Here is a 16,968-nt window from a genome sequence, read left to right as displayed (position 1 = left end):
GAGTCTCACTCTGTCGCCCAGGCTGGAGTGCAGTGGCACGCTCATGGCCACCCCAGTGTCAGCCTGCTGGGTCAGGCAATCCCTCTGCCTCAGCCTTCCAAGTAGCTGGAACTACAGGCATCCCCTCACCTCAGTCTCCCAAAGTGTTGGATTACAGGCTTGAGTCACTGCACCCAACCCACATCTTCTTTTCAATAGCTTTACATCCTTCAGATCCAAGTTGTTTAAATTAACAAATCAGCTCACCATTGTGGAAGTTTTGGTGGTCTGAAATGTCTGCTTTTAGAGAGTCACATCTCCAAAAACTCTATTCAGCTCAACAAACATGTATTAAACAACTGTCATCTACTGGGGACACAAAGATGCATAGGCCAGGTCAAGAAAGGCAAAAAGCATTAAGAAGAGTGAGGTCCAAAGTGCATTTTGAAGAAAGCATTAGGCAGAGTTAGGTAATGTCCAGAGAGTGGGGGAGGAGGACTGAGGGTGACTGGGGAAGAGTTAAAAGATAGGAAATTTCATGTACAATAATTCAAAGACAACAAAGAGCATAATGTGTTTAAGGAAATCCAAGTTTGTATTACTGAAGCATAAAAAAGGAAGTATGAGAAAAGAGTAGAAAATGAGCCAGGAGAAGTAACAGAGACAAAATCACAGAGTACCCTGCATATCTGCTACAGAGATTGGATTTTTTTCCTCCAAGCAAGAGCAGAATAACATAATTAGATGTCTTTTTTTTTTCTTTTTTGAGTAGGAGTCTCACCCTGTGAACCAGGCTGGAGTGTAGCGACATGCTCATGGCCACCTCAGTCTTGGCCACTGGGCTCAGGTGATCCTTCTGCCTCAGCCTTTCAAGTAGCTGGAACTACAGGCACATGCTATTATTCCCAGCTAATTTTTTAATTTATTGTAGAGACAAGATCTCACCAATTTCTCCATGCTGGTCTCGAACCCCTGGATTCAGACAATCCTATTTCCTCTGCTTCTCAAAGTGCTGGGATTACAGATGTGAGTCACTGGGCTAGATCTGTCTTTTATAAAAATTACTCTGTGGCACAGAATGTCAATGGTTAAAAGCACAGATTCAAGCTGAAAACAAATCCAAGCTCATTTTGCTGTGTAATCTTAGGCAAATTACTTAATCTATCTGGATCAATTTCCTCACTTGTAAAGTGAAGATATACATACCTGCAAGGCTTAAGAGGATCAAGTGGTGAATGAATATAAATTGTACTATGAAGATATATAGCTTAGTATTTAGCACATTGTAAGTGTTCTGGAAGAAAAATTTGCTGAAAGAAATGTGGCAGATGGAATAAGAGAAAATAGAAAATAGAAGGCAAATTAAAAAGTCAGAGAAAAGGCCAGATTTTAAAACTACTTGGGAGGTAAACTAGGCTAGTATTGTTTTTCAAACCTCAGTGGAAGAGTAAAAGACACATGAGGTTTATTTTCTAGGTTTCTCTAACTAAGGCCTCGAGTGCTGTTGTCACCTCCTCCACAGATACCAGCCCAGGCTGAAGACCAGATGCCACATACATTTCAGTTTTTACTACCAACAATGTTGAAGAGGCAGAAGGTACATCATGGGGTGGGAGCTCTTTGGTGTCAGATAGACCTGTTTTATTGGTACCACTTAAATGGAGCAAATTACTTAGCTTCTCCTCATCTGTGCAACTGCACCTGAGATGCTATGAGAGTTCGTTCAGCACAAAACCCAGCAACATAATCAGCACAGAATAACACAGCTCAACATACATGTGGAATAGTAAGAGACATGGATCTTCAAGGAAGAAAAACTTGCCAAAATACCTTTGAAATGAAGTTGATCTTTAAGTTGTTGTCATGGTGCATGATTTTGATTAGGAAAAAAACCAACTCTTCTAAACATCTAAGAATTTTTTTTTAGTATTTAATATTAGGCAATTCCCTTGGGTCCCCTCCTGCTCTGGGAGCTTTTCTGTCCTCTCAATAAATCCTGCTTTCAAAAATATATATATATATACATATATATTTAATATTATATGGACTTATCATGGTTCCAGCCCATTTAGAAGTCCCTATAACTGAGACTGCCCAGTACATATCAATACATTGACTCTCATTTAGGCAACCAATGTTCCATTTAGGGAGAGTTTGGCTTTATTTCTTTTTTTTTGGAGTTGGAGTCTCACTCTGTTGCTCTGGGCGACAGAGTGAGATTCCAACTCAAAAAAAAAAAAAGTGTATTTCTTCTTACATGTTTAACCTTCAGTCACCTTCAAAATAATCTCCGTTTGATACAATACACCTATCAAGACTCTTTTCCACTGCTCAAGACAGTTTTTGAACTCATCAATTTTGATGTCTCTTAGTGCTTCTGCCATTTTTTGTTTCATCTCTTCCATATTGGCAAAACATTTCCCTTTGAGGACTTTTTCATCCGGGGAAAATAAGAAAATGATCAGGTGAATGGGAGGGTGGGGAACAGGGGTCACAGCATTTTTGGTCAAAAAATGCTGAACACTCATTGCAGTATGGCAGGTGTGTTGTCATGGTGGAAGAACCAGTCACCTATTTGCCACAACTTGGGATGTTTCTTCCACAAATCAGGACACACTCTTCTCAAAATTTCCAGATAAAAACTTTGGTTGACCATTTGATCCCGGGAGACAAGTTCTGAGTGTGCTACAAGGGGTCTGCCATCCAAACAATAATTCTAGGACTTTCTGGGTCTCCCTCATATGTTTCTAAACAAATAAAACCGGTTTCAGAGAGCAGCAGGGATACAGTTTTACCCAAAAATTAAGTAAAAAATCGGCCCCAAGTCCAGAAAACAGGCCATTTCCTTCAGACAAAACTGGATAATCCAAACCTACAAAAAATTAGTGGATAAGACAGTAGGGAAGGGAAGAACTCTGAGACAACCAGAATAACCCATATGGAAAGGCCCAACCATAATTGAGAACTAAGTGGGGTTCTGGAATGTATCCATTTGGATCTGAAGTAGTTGGGAGAGGCCAAGAGTTACCAAGTATAAGAAACCAAAATTACTAAATTTAAGATATCTGGGACATAAATATTCTCCATGTTAAGCCAGAGGAAAGATTTATGGAAGCAATAAGAACCAAATGGTCTAACCTCATTAAGATTCAAGATTCCTTATGAGAGGTTAGAAAGCTGGAGAGACATAACCTAGGGAATATTGTCAGTAGAGACAAAATGTAGACACATTAAATGTGAAAAAGTAACAGTTTCCATTTCAATAGTCTATTTGTTGATGCTGCTACTATTACACAGTTGATTTCTATTAAGGAACTTATTGACTGTATACTTCACAAGGCATTCTTTGCTGTTTCACTTCAGGAATAGTAAGAGAAGTGAAACTTCAAAGGAGAAAAATTTGCCAAAATGCCTTTGAAATGAAGTTGATCCTTAAGCTGCTGTCATGGTACATGATTTTGCTTAGAAAAAAAAAATCAAGTCTTCCTCTAAACATCTAAGAAATTTTTCAAAAACATTTAATCTGTAGAGTGAGTAGATGTTGAACAAGTGTAACAGGAGCCAACTAACAGATAAGACCAGGTCACAAGTGTTCGGTGGAGGATTTGGGCTGACAGCACAGGCTAGGTCAGTTGGTGAGTTCTATTTTGCCCTAACCAGAGCTTGCATGACAGACTTGGTAAGGTTCATGAACAAATCTGCAAATGTATGAAACAGATGTCTCTGCCAAAGAGGCTTCTGACCTGTTGAGAAACAGCATTTCTAACTACATAATATAGATCCAGTAGAACAAATTTCAGAAAGATTTCCAAGACCATTTTTATAATGTGCTATATAAGAAGCACAAAAAAATTAATATTCACATCCCAATTTTAAAAATAAAATTATACACGTGAAGGTATTTACATATATAAGGAAATGCATCAAATATTAACTTTTTATCCCTGGGTGGTAGTTACTATTTTCTTCTTTATTCTTTTTGTTTTACAACAAATAGATATGACTTGCTGGGCATGGTGGCTCACATCTGTAATCCCAACACTTTGGGAGGCAGAGGCAAGAGGATTGCCTGAGTCCACAGGTCAGAGACCAGCCTGGGCAACATGGTGAGACCTTGACTCTACAATAAATCAAAAGAAAAAATTAACTGGGCATGGTGGCATGCCCAGTTCCATCTACTTGGAAGGTTGAAGCAAAAGAACCACCTGAGGCCAGCAGGCAGAGGCTGCGGTGGCCATGAGTGTGCCACTGCACTCCAGTCTGGGTGACAGAGTGAGACTCACTCAAAAATATATAGAGAGAGAAATATGACTTTATCACTATAAAATCAACATTTTACCTTTTTTTTTTTATAAATCAGGGTCTCACTCTGTCACCCAGGCTAGAATGCAGTGGTGCGATCATAACTCACAGCAGCCTCAAACTCTTGGGCTAAAGCAATCCTCCTTGCCTCAGCCTCCTGAGTAGCTGGGACTATAGGCATATGCCACCAGCCCAGCTAATTTTTTTTTTGTTTTTTGCTTTTTGTATAGAGATAAGGTATCACTATGTTGCCCAGGCTGGTCTCAAACACCTGGCTTCAAATGATCCTCCTGTCTTGACCTCCCAAAGTGTAAGGAGCCACTATGCCTGGCCAACATTTTATCTTTATACATGTATTCTTTCTGTGTAAATTAAAGCCATCAGTGAACAAATCTTTCCTGGCTAAAATATAGCTTGGCTTCATCCCCATCCTTATTGACATCATTTTTTTTTTTTTTTTTTGAGTTGGAGTCTCACGCTGTGGTCCAGGCTGGCGTGCAGTAGCACGTTCACGGCTACGGGAGCCTCAACCTGCTGGGCTCAGTCTTCCAAGTAGCTGGAACTACAGGCACACGCCACCATGCCCAGCTAATTTTTTTGATTTATTGTGGAGGTGAGGTCTCACAAGTTGTCCAAGATGGTCTCGAACCCATGGGCTCAGGCAATCCTCTCCTTTCGGCCCCCCAAACTGCTTGGATTATAGGTGTGAGCCACCACGCCCAGCCCTACCTCATTTTTAAGGTTATGGTTGCACCTATCCATATCCATATCCAGTAACTAACCAGGGCAAGTTATCATACTTTTTTTTTTTTTGAGTTGGAGTCTCACTCTGTCGCCCAGACTAGAGTGCAGTGGCCGCTTCCAGCCACTGCAGCCTCGCCTGCTGGGCTCCAGTGATCCTTCTGCCTTAGCCTTCCAAGTAGCCGGAATTACAGGCATGCGCTACCACGCCCAGCTGATTTTGTGATTTATTGTAGAGATGAGGTCTCACTGCCCAGGCGGGTCTTGAACTCGCGGGTTCAGGCAATCCACTCACCTCAGCCTCCCAAAGGCGCGGGATTACAGGCTGAGCCACCGAGCCCGGCAAGTTATCATACTTTTAACAGTTTCTATTAAAGGAGTCTACTAAGCCAGGTGCAGTGATTCATGCCTGTAATCCCAGCACTTTGGGAGGCCAAGGCAAGAGGGTTGCCTGAGCCCACAGATTTGAGACCAGCCTGGGCAACACTGCGAGACCTCATCTCTACAGCAAATTTTTTAAAAAAAGAGATTAGCCAGGCATGGTGACTCATGCCTGTGGTCTCAGTTAGTCATAAGGCTGAGGTGGAAGGATCGCCTGAGTCCAGGAGGTTGAGGCTGTGGTGGCCATTAGGGTGCCACTGCACTACAGCCTGGGCAACAGAATGAGATTCCAACTCAAAAATAAAAAATAAAGTAGTCTAACAAAGGAGGCCCATATCAGCAAGTGCTCACATGAGGGCTTAAAATCAGCATGTGAAAAAAGATCATCCATAATTAAAGTCACCCTTGAAAAACCTTTTGAATTCCCATATACAATATAGTTTCATGCTATGTATTTCTATAGATATATATGACCAAAAGGGTATAATATTTGGAAACTGAGCTCCTCATGTGTTTTGCTGTTTGAATGACTAATCCATAATTTTTTTTTTTTTTTTGAGTTGGAGTCTCACTCTGTCACCCAGGCCGGAGTGCAGTGGCACGCTCATGGCCATCACAGCCTTAACTTACTGGGCTCAGGCGATCCTTCCACCTTAGCCTTCCAAGTAGCTAGAACTACAGGCATGCGCTACCATGCCTGGTTTATTTTTTGGTTTATTGTAGAGATGAGATCTTACCAAGTTGCCCAGCCTAGTCTCGAACCCCTAAGCTCAGGCAATCCTCTCACCTCGGCCTCCCAAAGTGCTGGGATTACAGGCTTGAGCCACCGTGCCTGGTCGTCCAGTAATTTTATAAAGATTCCAGCTTGCAGGCTCTCCTGTACAAGCCTTAGAGGCTCATCCTCCTCATCATTTTCAACAAATCTTTGCAAGTAATAATTATCTAAAGTCTTCAATTCTCTTTATTCCCACCTATAGAATACTAACCAACCCATCGCCACTTACTCTCCTAATCAAGGAAACAATTTTTCTTCTGTCAGTGGTCAAGAATTCTTCAAATTGGCTGGGTGCGGTGGCTCATGCCTATAACCCCAGCACTTTGGGAGGCCGAGGTGAGAGGATTGCCTGAGCCCAGGGGTTTGAGAACAGCCTGGTGAGACCTCATATCTACAATAAATTAAAAAATTAACCAGGCATAGTGGCACACACCTGTGGTTCCAGCTACTTGGAAAGCTGAGGCAGAAGAATCACCTGAGCCCAGGAGGTCAAGGCTGTGGTGACCATGAGTATGCGACTGGCCTCCAGCCTGGGCAACAGAGTGAGATTCCTACTCAAAAAAAAGGTCCAAGTGTGGTGGCTCACGCCTATAATCCCAGCATTTTGAGAAGCCAAGATGAGAGGATTGCCCGAGCCTCTCAAGACCAGCCTGGTCAACTTGGTGAGAACTCATCTCTACAATAAATCAAGAAAAATTAGCTAGGCATGGTGGCACGTGCCTGTGGTTCCAACTACTTGGAAGGCTAAGGCGGAAGGATCACCTGAGCCCAGCATAGAAGAGGCTGTGGTGGCTGTAAGAGTGCCACTGCACTCCAGTCTGGGCGACAGAGTGAAAATCCAACTTAAAAAAAAAAAAAAATGACCATCCTAAACAACATAGCAAAACCTTGTCTTTACATAAAAATTAAAGCATTAGCAGGGTGTGGCAGCATATGCCTGTAGTTCCAGCTACTCAGGAGGCTGAGATGGAATGGAAGAATTGCCTAAGCCCAGGAAGTTGAGGCCATGGTGAGTCCTGATCATGACACTGCACTTCAGTCTGGCTGACAGAATGAGACCCTGACTCAAAAATAAAAAGAAGCCGGGCTCAGTGGCTCAGCCTGTAATCCCGTGCCTTTGGGAGGCTGAGGTAAGTGGATTGCCTGAGCCTGCGGGTTCGAGACCCGCCTGGGCAACTTAGCGAGACCTCATCTCTACAATAAAAAAAATCAAAATGAGCCGGGCGTGGTAGCGCACACCTGTAGTTGCAGTTACTTGGAAGGCTGAGGCGGAAGGATCACCAGAGCCCAGCAGGTCAAGGCTGGGGTGGCCGGGAGTGGCCACTGCACTCCAGTCTGGGCGACTGAGTGAGACTCAACTCAAAAATAAATAAAAAATAAAAATAAATAAAAATAAAATTTTATAAGTTTTATCAGTCATAATAACTAACAGAATTAACTGCATCCACTGCCTATGGGTACTCACTTGCTGAGTGAAATGGTATGTAAAAATTACCTCACTGCCCCATCTCTCTTCTTTTCCTTTTACAAATGGTATAGTTGACACCCAGGCTGGAGTGCAATAGCACACTCACAGTCACCAAATCTCAACCTACAGGGCTCAGGCAATCCTTCCGCCTCAGCCTTCTAAGGAGCTGGAACCACAGGTATGCATCATGCCTGGCTAATTTTTTTGATTTATTGTAGAGATGAGGTCTCGCCAAGTTGCCCAGACTGGTATCGAATCTCTGGACTCATGAAATCCTCTTGCCACTACCTCCCAAAGTGCTGGGATTATAGGTGTGACCCACCATACCTGGTCTATTTTTATTCTATTTTATTTTTTTTAGAGACAGGATCTCACTCTGTTGCTTAGGCTGGAGTACAATGGCATGATCATAGTCACTGTAGCCTTGAACTCCTGGGCTCAAGAAATCCTCCCACCTCAGTCTCCCAAGTAACTAGGACTGCAGGAATAAGCCACCATGACCCGTCCTACACCAAATTCTTAATGGTGGTTCACACTGAGACATGGAATTATGGGTTCCTTTCACTATTTAAAAATGCCTGAGGTCAGGTATGGTGGCTTATGCTTGTAATCCTAGCACTTTGGGAGGCCAAGGCGGGAGGATCCATTGAGGCCAGAAGTTCAAGATCAGCATGGACAGCATACCAAGACCTCATCTCTACCAAAATAAAAAATTTTTAAAAATAATTTAGCTGGTATGGTGACACACACCTGTAGTCCTAGCAACTCAGGAAGCTGAGGCAGGAGGCTCACTTGAGCCCAGGAGTTCAAAGCTGCAGTGAACTATAATCATGCCCCTGCACTCCAGCCTGGGCAACAGTGCGAGACCCTGTCTCAAAAAAACAAAACAAAACAAAAGGTTGGGCATGATGGCTCCCACCTGTAATTCCAGCACTTTGGGAGGCCAGGCCAAGAGGACTACTTGAGCCCAGGAGTTAGAGACTATCCTAGGCAACCTTGTCTCTGAAAAAAAAAAAAAAAAATTAGCCTGGTATGGTAACATGCACCTGTAGTCCCAACTACTCAGGAGGCTGAGGCAGAAGGATTGCCTGAGCCTAGTAGGCTGAGCTGTGGTGAACAATGATCATGCCACTGCACTCTAGTCTGGGTGACAGAATGAAACCCCAAATCAAAGATAAAAATAAAAATAATATAAAATAAATGCCTGGATTTTACTATGTTCATATATCATTGCTTGTGTAACCAGAAACAAAAGTCAAGAACTTCCCTAAAGCAAGAGACTGAATGACAAAAGTATGATGACAGAAAGGAAAAGGAAAATATTAGAGAACACAAGTCTTAAAATCGGGTCACTGGTCTAGAGCCTGAGGAAAAGACAAGTTTTGGGAAATGTACAAGCAGCTGCTATAGGAAATGGGACCCTTAGGAGGCAGCACAAGAGCACCCCGAGGGGCAGAGAGAGCTCAAATCAAGTGAGGCAGAGGGAACAGCCAGCAACCAAGACAGCACATATTCCTGACTCCCTAGAAACACTTGGCATAGACAACCTAGGGGCAAGTGAAAGCTGCCAGGGAAGAGAATTCAGGGATGGCAACTGGCATAGCAGGCAGAGCACAAAGTCAGGGAGGCAAACTAAGACCTGGGGCAGGCAGCACTGAAACTGTGGACCACGGCCAACCATCATCCAAGTTAGTGGGGGAGGTGGGTGAAACATAAGGAAAAAAAGATGAAGAGATGTGGTGTGGGAGACAGTGGGACTAGAAGGCACAGACAGCAGAAAGTAAGCTCAAGCCAAAATCATACCCAGAGTGTTCTTTCCCAAACTTCCATTTTTCTTCAAACTTCTATAGAACATCAAATTAAGAGGAAGATTCCTACTTGTGTCACAGGCTTCAACTGCAAAACCATCTCCACCTGGGTCTGGGTTTTTCTCCTGGCCAGTAAGCAATCTGTGAGAATAAAGTTCCATCTAGGTTCCTCCCCTATCCAGCTCTTCCAGAGTTACTAGGCTGCTGTTAACAGAGCTCCCTATGTGGCACTACCTTCTTTATGGGTATCCTCTATTGGCCAAAAGCCTGGAAAAATGGGAGACTGTCACCACAAACTGAAGCCCTAACAATATCCTATGAGGAATAAAAGAGATTCTAAACTTAGAAAACAGGCATCAAGTCCCAGCTTTTCTTCTTATTGCCTCTGTTCACTTGAAAGCAAGCCACTTCACCTCTTTGCATTTACTTCCTCATTTGTACAATGGGGATATCTGCCACAAGGTTGTTGGAGGGATGAAGAAAAGTAAATATATATGAAAACGGGGTTTTTTTTTTTTGGAGTTGGAGTCTCACTCCGTTGCCCAGGCTGGAGTGCAGTGGCATGCTCATGGCCACCCCAGCATCGACCTGCTGGGCTCAAGAGATCCTTCCGCCTCAGCCTTCCAAGCAGTCAAAACTACAGGTACACGCTACCACGCTCGACTAATTTTTTGCTTTACTGTAGAGATGAGGTCTCACCAAGCTGCCTAGGCTGGAGTTGAACCCGTGGGCTCAGACAATACCCTTACCTCGGCCTTCCAAAGTGCTGGGATTCCAAGCTTGAGTCACCGCACCCAGCTGTGAAATTGTTTTATAGGCCAAACATGACAGCTCATCCCTATAAGTCAAGCACTTAGGCAGGCCGAGGAAAGAGAATCACTTCAGGCCAGGAGTTCAAGACCAGCCTAGGCAATATCTCTCATTTTTAAGTGTTTTATAAATTGTAACATCACACATATGCAAAGTATACTTATCATGTAAAACAAACATTTTTCACTTTTGCCTAATATAACTATTCTTTGACAGTACTATAAAACCATAAAAGAGTACTAGTGCTGGGCTCGGTGGCTCAGCCTGTAATCCCGTGTTTTGGGAGGCCGAGGTGAGTGAATTGCCTGAGCCTGCGGGTTCGAGACCCACCTGGGCAACTTGGCGAGACCTCATCTCTACAATAAATCAAAAAAACTAGCTGGGCATGCTACCACGCACCTGTAGTTCCGGCTACTTGGAAAGCTAAGGCAGAAGGATCGCTGGATTCCAGCAGGTCGAGGCTTCAGTGGCCAGGAGCAGCCACTGAACTCCAGTCTGGGTAACAGATTGAGACTCATATTCAAAAAAAAACAGAGTGCTAGTACCTCCAATGTGCCTGAGCTGGCTGAAATTTTCCATGTTTTTATTGCTTTTAACTTATAACAACTTCCTTCTAACATCTCAACACTACTCACAAAATGTCTTCAATGTAATCGCTGTCTTATGCTTTGACTCAGTTTTCCTTTTTAATCCATTTTTAAACTACAGGTACTTTTTAAGCTTTTCTTCAGTCTGCTATGTTCATCACTTGTATGAAAGAATAACTGCATTATATAGACTTTAATAAGATTCCTGGCCAGGTGCAGTGACTCACCCCTGTAATCCCAGTACTTTGGGATGCAGAAGTGAGAGGATTGCCAGAGCTCAGGGGCTCAAGACCAGCCTGGGCAACTTGGCGAGACCTCGTCTTTACAGTAAATCAAAAAAATTAGCCAGGCATGGTGGCACACACCTATGGTTCCAGCTACATGGAAGGCTGAGGCAGAAGGATCACCTGAGCGCAGCAGGACGAGGTTGCAATAGCTGTGAACATGCCACTGCACTGCAGACTGGACAACAGACTGACACACATACACACATACACATACACACACACACAGACACACACACACACACAAAACAAGATTCCTTTTTTTTGAGTTGGACACACACATACACATACACACACACACACACACACACACACACACACACACACACACACACACATACACACATACACACAAAACAAGATTCCTTTTTTTTTTTTCTTTTTGAGTTGGAGTCTCACTCTGTCGCCCAGACTGGAGGGCAGTGGCTGCTCCCGACCACCGCAGCCTCAACCTGCTGGGCTCCGGCGATCCTTCCACCTCAGCCTTTCAAGTTGCCAGAATTACAGGCATGTGCTGCCACGCTCAGCTGATTTTTTGATTTATTGTAGAGATGAGGTCTCGCTGCCCAGGCGGGTCTCGGACCTGTGGGCTCAGGCAATCCATCCACTCACCTCAGCCTCCCAAAGGCGCGGGATTACAGGCTGAGCCACTGAGCCCGGCTACAAAACAAGATTCCTAAGACCCAGCCTTCAAAAGGATTTCTACGTGGTCTGATCAACCATAAAAACTAAATCAAGGTTGGGCAGGATATCTCATGCCTGTAATCCCAGCACTTTGGGAGGCTGATGCGGGCAAAGTGCTTGAGCCCAAGAGCTTGAAATTAGCCTAGACAACATAACCAGACCTTGTCTCTATCAAGAAAAAAAATTAGCCAAGTGTGGTGGCATGCACCTGTAGTCCCAGCCGCTCTGGACAGTCTGGAATGGTTGCCTGAGCCAGGAGATTGAGGCTGCGGTGAGCCCTGATTGAGTGAGACTTCAACTAAAAACAAACAAACAAAACAAAAAACAACAGGGTGACTGAATGAATTATCATAATTCTGTAACTTCTAGGTAAATAACTCAAAACACACAGAATCCTGACAAAAAATTAATATATCAGTTTCACTATTAGTACAGTATTATACTGAGCAGAGAGCCAACACAGGTAATTTTATAGTCAGTGAATTCAAATTCCTGAATAAAGTTTGGTCAAATAATCTTATTTTTCTGATTATGGTGACACTTTGCTCAGCTAGGTCTCCAAAACCAAAAGGCCTACCAGCCAGCAAAAGTCACAATGTCCTGGTGTTTAAAGCCATTGCCCATTCCCAGCAAGTAGCAGCTCACCAGTAATAACTACTGGATTCTCTTTTGCCCAAGCTGGCTAGTCACTTCTTCACACATGAGGACAAAGTGCTCAGAGCAGTAAATGGACAATGGGAAATCTAGACAATACCAATGAGGAATTGTCACATTCTCTCCCAAAGGAAATGTTTGCAAAACCCAAGAAAAGCAAGTAATAGGCCTCTAGTCTCAAAATTATGAACATATGAACCAGCAACACATTTTCACAGCAAAATAAAGTATTGGCTTTAGCAACCTGGAAATATAAAGGCAGAGGTACTACTTCAGTCAGGATTAGATGCAGCCATGAAGTCAGAACGCTTATACCTCCAACTCCACAAGGAGTGATTTTCTATCATTTCATAAGCAGAGGTCATTCATTTGTTCACTGAACAAACATATGCCAAGTAGCTACTCTGCATCAGAAATAGGAACTGAGACATAAAGATAAACAAGACAAGCCGGACTCAGTGGCTCAGCCTGTAATCCTGTGCCTTTGGGAGGCTGAGGTGTGTGGATTGCCTGAGCCCGTGGGTTTGAGACCCACCTGGGCAGTGAGACCTCATCTCTACAATAAATCAAAAAATCAGCCGGGTGTGGTAGCACATGCCTGTAATTTCGGCTACTCGGAAGGCTGAAGCGGAAGGATCACAACTGAGCCCAGCAGGTCGAGGCTGTGGTGGCCATAAGCATGCCACTGCACTCCAGCCTGGGCAACAGAGTGAGACCTCGACTCAAAAAAAAAAAAGAAGTTGGTGCCTGAACTTCTGATTCAAGTCTTGGAGTCAGTCAAGCACTAGAATAGGGAGCAAATTTAGCAAAAGAAATAGCCTGAGCACACCAAAACCTTCAAGAAGTTAACTATAACTGAGCCTCAAGTGCCAGAGGAATTGTGGCAAAAGAGAAATCAGAGGGGAAGATATAGAAGGGGCCAGGTCATAAAGGTACTTATAAGATGTTGAAAGAGAGACATGCCAGGTCTAGACGTTTATGGTATTTTGAGACCAGAGGAAAACGATTTATTCTTAACTGGAATTAAAGACCATGCTGAATGGAGGGGAGATTTGACTAGGGTAAGACTGGAAGGCATTTAGAAGTCAGTTATATCTATTCATTTCTGGCCTCTACTTATATTTCTCTTGAATATTAGTGGAACTTTTTTCCCCCCTCTTACAGGGAAAAAATAAAGCTGAACAATTCTATAACAAAGTCTGTGAACCTTCTGTTCAACAAAAACATGCCTGAACAGAGTGATAGAGTCTAACAAAGTAGCCCCAATTAGAGAAAGATGACAAATCTCTCTAGCATCTGGAGCCTTCCTGGCAAAAAAACCAAAGCCAGGTCTCTGATGCCAGCAGAAGAAAGCTAGAGAAATGTACTGATCAGGGGCCATATAGAACACAATGCTGCCTGGCATACTCAAGTGTTCTGTCAATGGAAATGCCCACTGTTCCCAAACAAGAACAAGTCAAACAGTTACCTCCTGGTTTCTCCACAGAAACCGCCAGGGAAAAAACCTTCCACTGCCAGGAATGGCCTTGGACTTTATAGTGTGGACACTCCTGACTACCAGTACTAGATAAAGACTACCTCAACAATCCCTTCACCTGTCCAGAGTGCTAGCAGGTATAGACAGACAGTTCCTTTCTTCACCAAACAAGGAAATTGAGCCTCTGAACTCTGCATAGCATACAGTCACATTCCCACTACTAATACTACTGAGACTAGTGGCCCTTATAATGCACACTAACTACTACTAACAGCCAGCATTGACCATCCTCAAAGCATTAGGCCCTCATGTCCAGTCTTCACTACAATCTGCTATATTAGCCCTATTTTACAGATAGAAAAACAAAACAAAACCAAAGTTCATGGAAGTTAACAGCATACTCATGGTCAAAACCGACCAAGAGCCGGGCTCGGTGGCTCAGCCTGTAATCCCACGCCTAGGGAGGCTGAGGTGAGTGGATGGCCTGAGTCCACGGGTTCAAGACCCGCCTGGGCAACTTGGCAAGACCTCATCTCTGCAATAAATCAAAAAAATTAGCTGGGCATGGTAGCGTGCGCCTGTAATTCCAGCTACTCGGAAGGCTGAGGCAGAAGAATCGCCGGAGCCCAACAGGTTGAGGATGCAGAGGCCGGAAGCGGCCACTGCACTCCAGTCTGGGCGACAGAGTGAGACTCCAACTCAAAAAAAAAAAAAACAAAAAACCGAGCAAGAAGTAAAGGTAGGATGACTTCCAAAAACCATGCTCCCTCCAATTGTACTAAGCAACTCTCAGAATTTTTCTCAAGAAATAAAAAACTCTAAGACTCATTTCCAAATGTTCCTGAAGTTTATCCATTTGACTAAGAGGTAGCCAAAAACATTTCTTTAAGCAATCAACTTGCCTTCAAGTCAACAAATGAACAAGTTTTTATTTTCTTTGATCAAGTAAATAGTCCAGATGAAAACAAGAGATACTTCAAAGAACTAATTTATTATCTAAATTCCTTGATTTTAAATGTCTTCATTTATTTTTGGCCAAGAAACATACATAGAGAGATAGAGAAGAAAGCAAAGGACAGGTTTCATTTTACTAGATCAGAATGAAGATTAACAATTAAATCAAGCCAGGCACAGTGGCTCACACCTATATTCCCAGTACTTTGTGAGGCCGAGGTGAGAGGATTGCCTGAACTCACAGATTCGAGATCAAACTGGGCAACTTGGCAAGAACTCATCTCTACAATAAATCAAAAAATTAGCCGGGCATGGTGGCACGTGCCTGTAGTTCCAGCTACTTGGAAGGCTGAGGTAGAAGGATCACCTGAGCCCAGTAGGTCGAGGTTACGGTGGCCATGAGCATGCCACTGCACTCCAGCCTGGGCAACAGAGACTCCAACTCAAAAGAAAGAAAGAAAGAAAGAAAACATTCAGGGTCACATTATATTTTATGCAGTAAAAATTATGAGGCAAATGACTTCAAACAGACTGAGTCTTACCTCAATCTTACTCCTCCTGTTCGAAGGGACAGCACTCCAAGCAATCAGCAGGTACTCCCAGCCTATATACAGTGAACCAGATATAGGGGGTAAGCAATGCCTTCATGCTCCCAAAACCACAGTGGGAAGGAGAGTGTGATGGCTTCCTGGGGAACCTGAACACACATATAGTATCTGTAAATCACTGCTCACTGAAACACATATAGAAACAACATGTTTTACCTTGTGGATTATCTTCAGGAGTATTTAAGTTTGACAGGTGTATTCAAATAAAATAATGTAAAATCCCATACCAATGTGAACTCACAATGTTAGCTAAACTCATCACTAGTCAAAATTAATGTTACAAAAACTTTATTCAGCAGCTTTAACGATTAAAAGCTTGATACACCTGAATCATTTCTTTCTAAACTAGGAACTAGAGCTATCAAAATGTTAATATCATCACCATATGGACATACACAACACAGTGCCTAGCATAATGCAATAGATATTTGTTTATAAATGAATGAATGTAAAGAGAAAGAACACTTTTGAAGGGAAATAAGTACTTTTTTACACTTTAAGGGCAAAAAAAAAAAATCCTTCACATAACTAGAACTACCAGGACAATTACAAATAGTCAGAATTATATCACATCTTACCTGAAAATTTATACTAGACTCCAATTAGGCTGTACTTCCTGCCACTCTAAATTCAGAAGGTACAATAATTCTGATACTGTTTTGGCTCATGTAGGGTTCCCTTTAACATCTTACCTACAGGGAACACACCAACTTTTGTCTGAATGATACATACAGAGCTCTGGCCCACAGCTGCAGGTCTCAGAGATGGAGTTTTCACAATGCCTTTCACTGATACAGATTGTCACAAGGAGACACACTGTACAGAACAAATTCATTGAAGACAGACAACACATCTAGTGAAGACAATGTCCTGTGAGGGTAAACAGTGGTGCTGAAATGACAGTCACTAAGATTTAACAGATTCAATATAATCACTTCATGGCAGTAGGAGAAAATGAAATTTCATGTATTTAAGAATAGAAAGAGTGTTTCATAACATAAACTGTTAGGGTTTTCATATCCCTCTCTAGAGTTACACACATTAAATAATAGCACACAGATTAGTAAAAACAGACTTTTAAATTAATTTAGACATAAGAATTGGACTGAAAACCCCTAGAATTTACATATATTATAGATTCTAAGTTATGAACAATAGCCACAGTGCTGAAGAGTATGAGTCACAATTTTAAAAACAAAAAAGGAAAAACATGAACAGAGAAAAGCTTTGGATTCAAACACCACAAAAAAATTCCTTACTTAAAATATTGTCAACGACACTCACCGCTCTGACTTGGAGTAAAAAGGATAGGTCCACACTGTTCTCTACTCAGGAACAAACTAATCCAGCCCCCACACGCTCCTTCCAGTCTCATCCACCTCAATGTCCAGCCACCAGTATAGTCAGCCACATCCGCCAGCAAGCGACAGCAATTCTAACAGCTCTGAGTCACCCA

The 16,968-nt window shown here is 42.8% G+C and overlaps 1 protein-coding gene across 2 annotated transcripts in view; it reads right to left on the bottom strand.

Moving 5' to 3' along the window:
* RAD54L2 (RAD54 like 2 (S. cerevisiae)) overlaps positions 1 to 15,517 on the bottom strand; it is a 147,289-nt gene extending 131,772 nt beyond the window's left edge. For both annotated transcript variants that reach the window (XM_008070000.2, XM_021718546.1), the window contains exon 1: positions 15,447 to 15,517. The gene's annotated coding sequence lies outside the window, so the exon portion shown is untranslated. The remainder of the gene's footprint in view (positions 1 to 15,446) is intronic.
* Positions 15,518 to 16,968: the final 1,451 nt, after the last annotated feature.

Source organism: Carlito syrichta, unplaced genomic scaffold (assembly GCF_000164805.1).
Source record: "Carlito syrichta isolate Samal-C Ts95f unplaced genomic scaffold, Tarsius_syrichta-2.0.1 Scaffold312719, whole genome shotgun sequence".
Taxonomy (NCBI): domain Eukaryota; kingdom Metazoa; phylum Chordata; class Mammalia; order Primates; family Tarsiidae; genus Carlito; species Carlito syrichta.
This window is presented reverse-complemented; position numbering and strand designations above follow the sequence as displayed.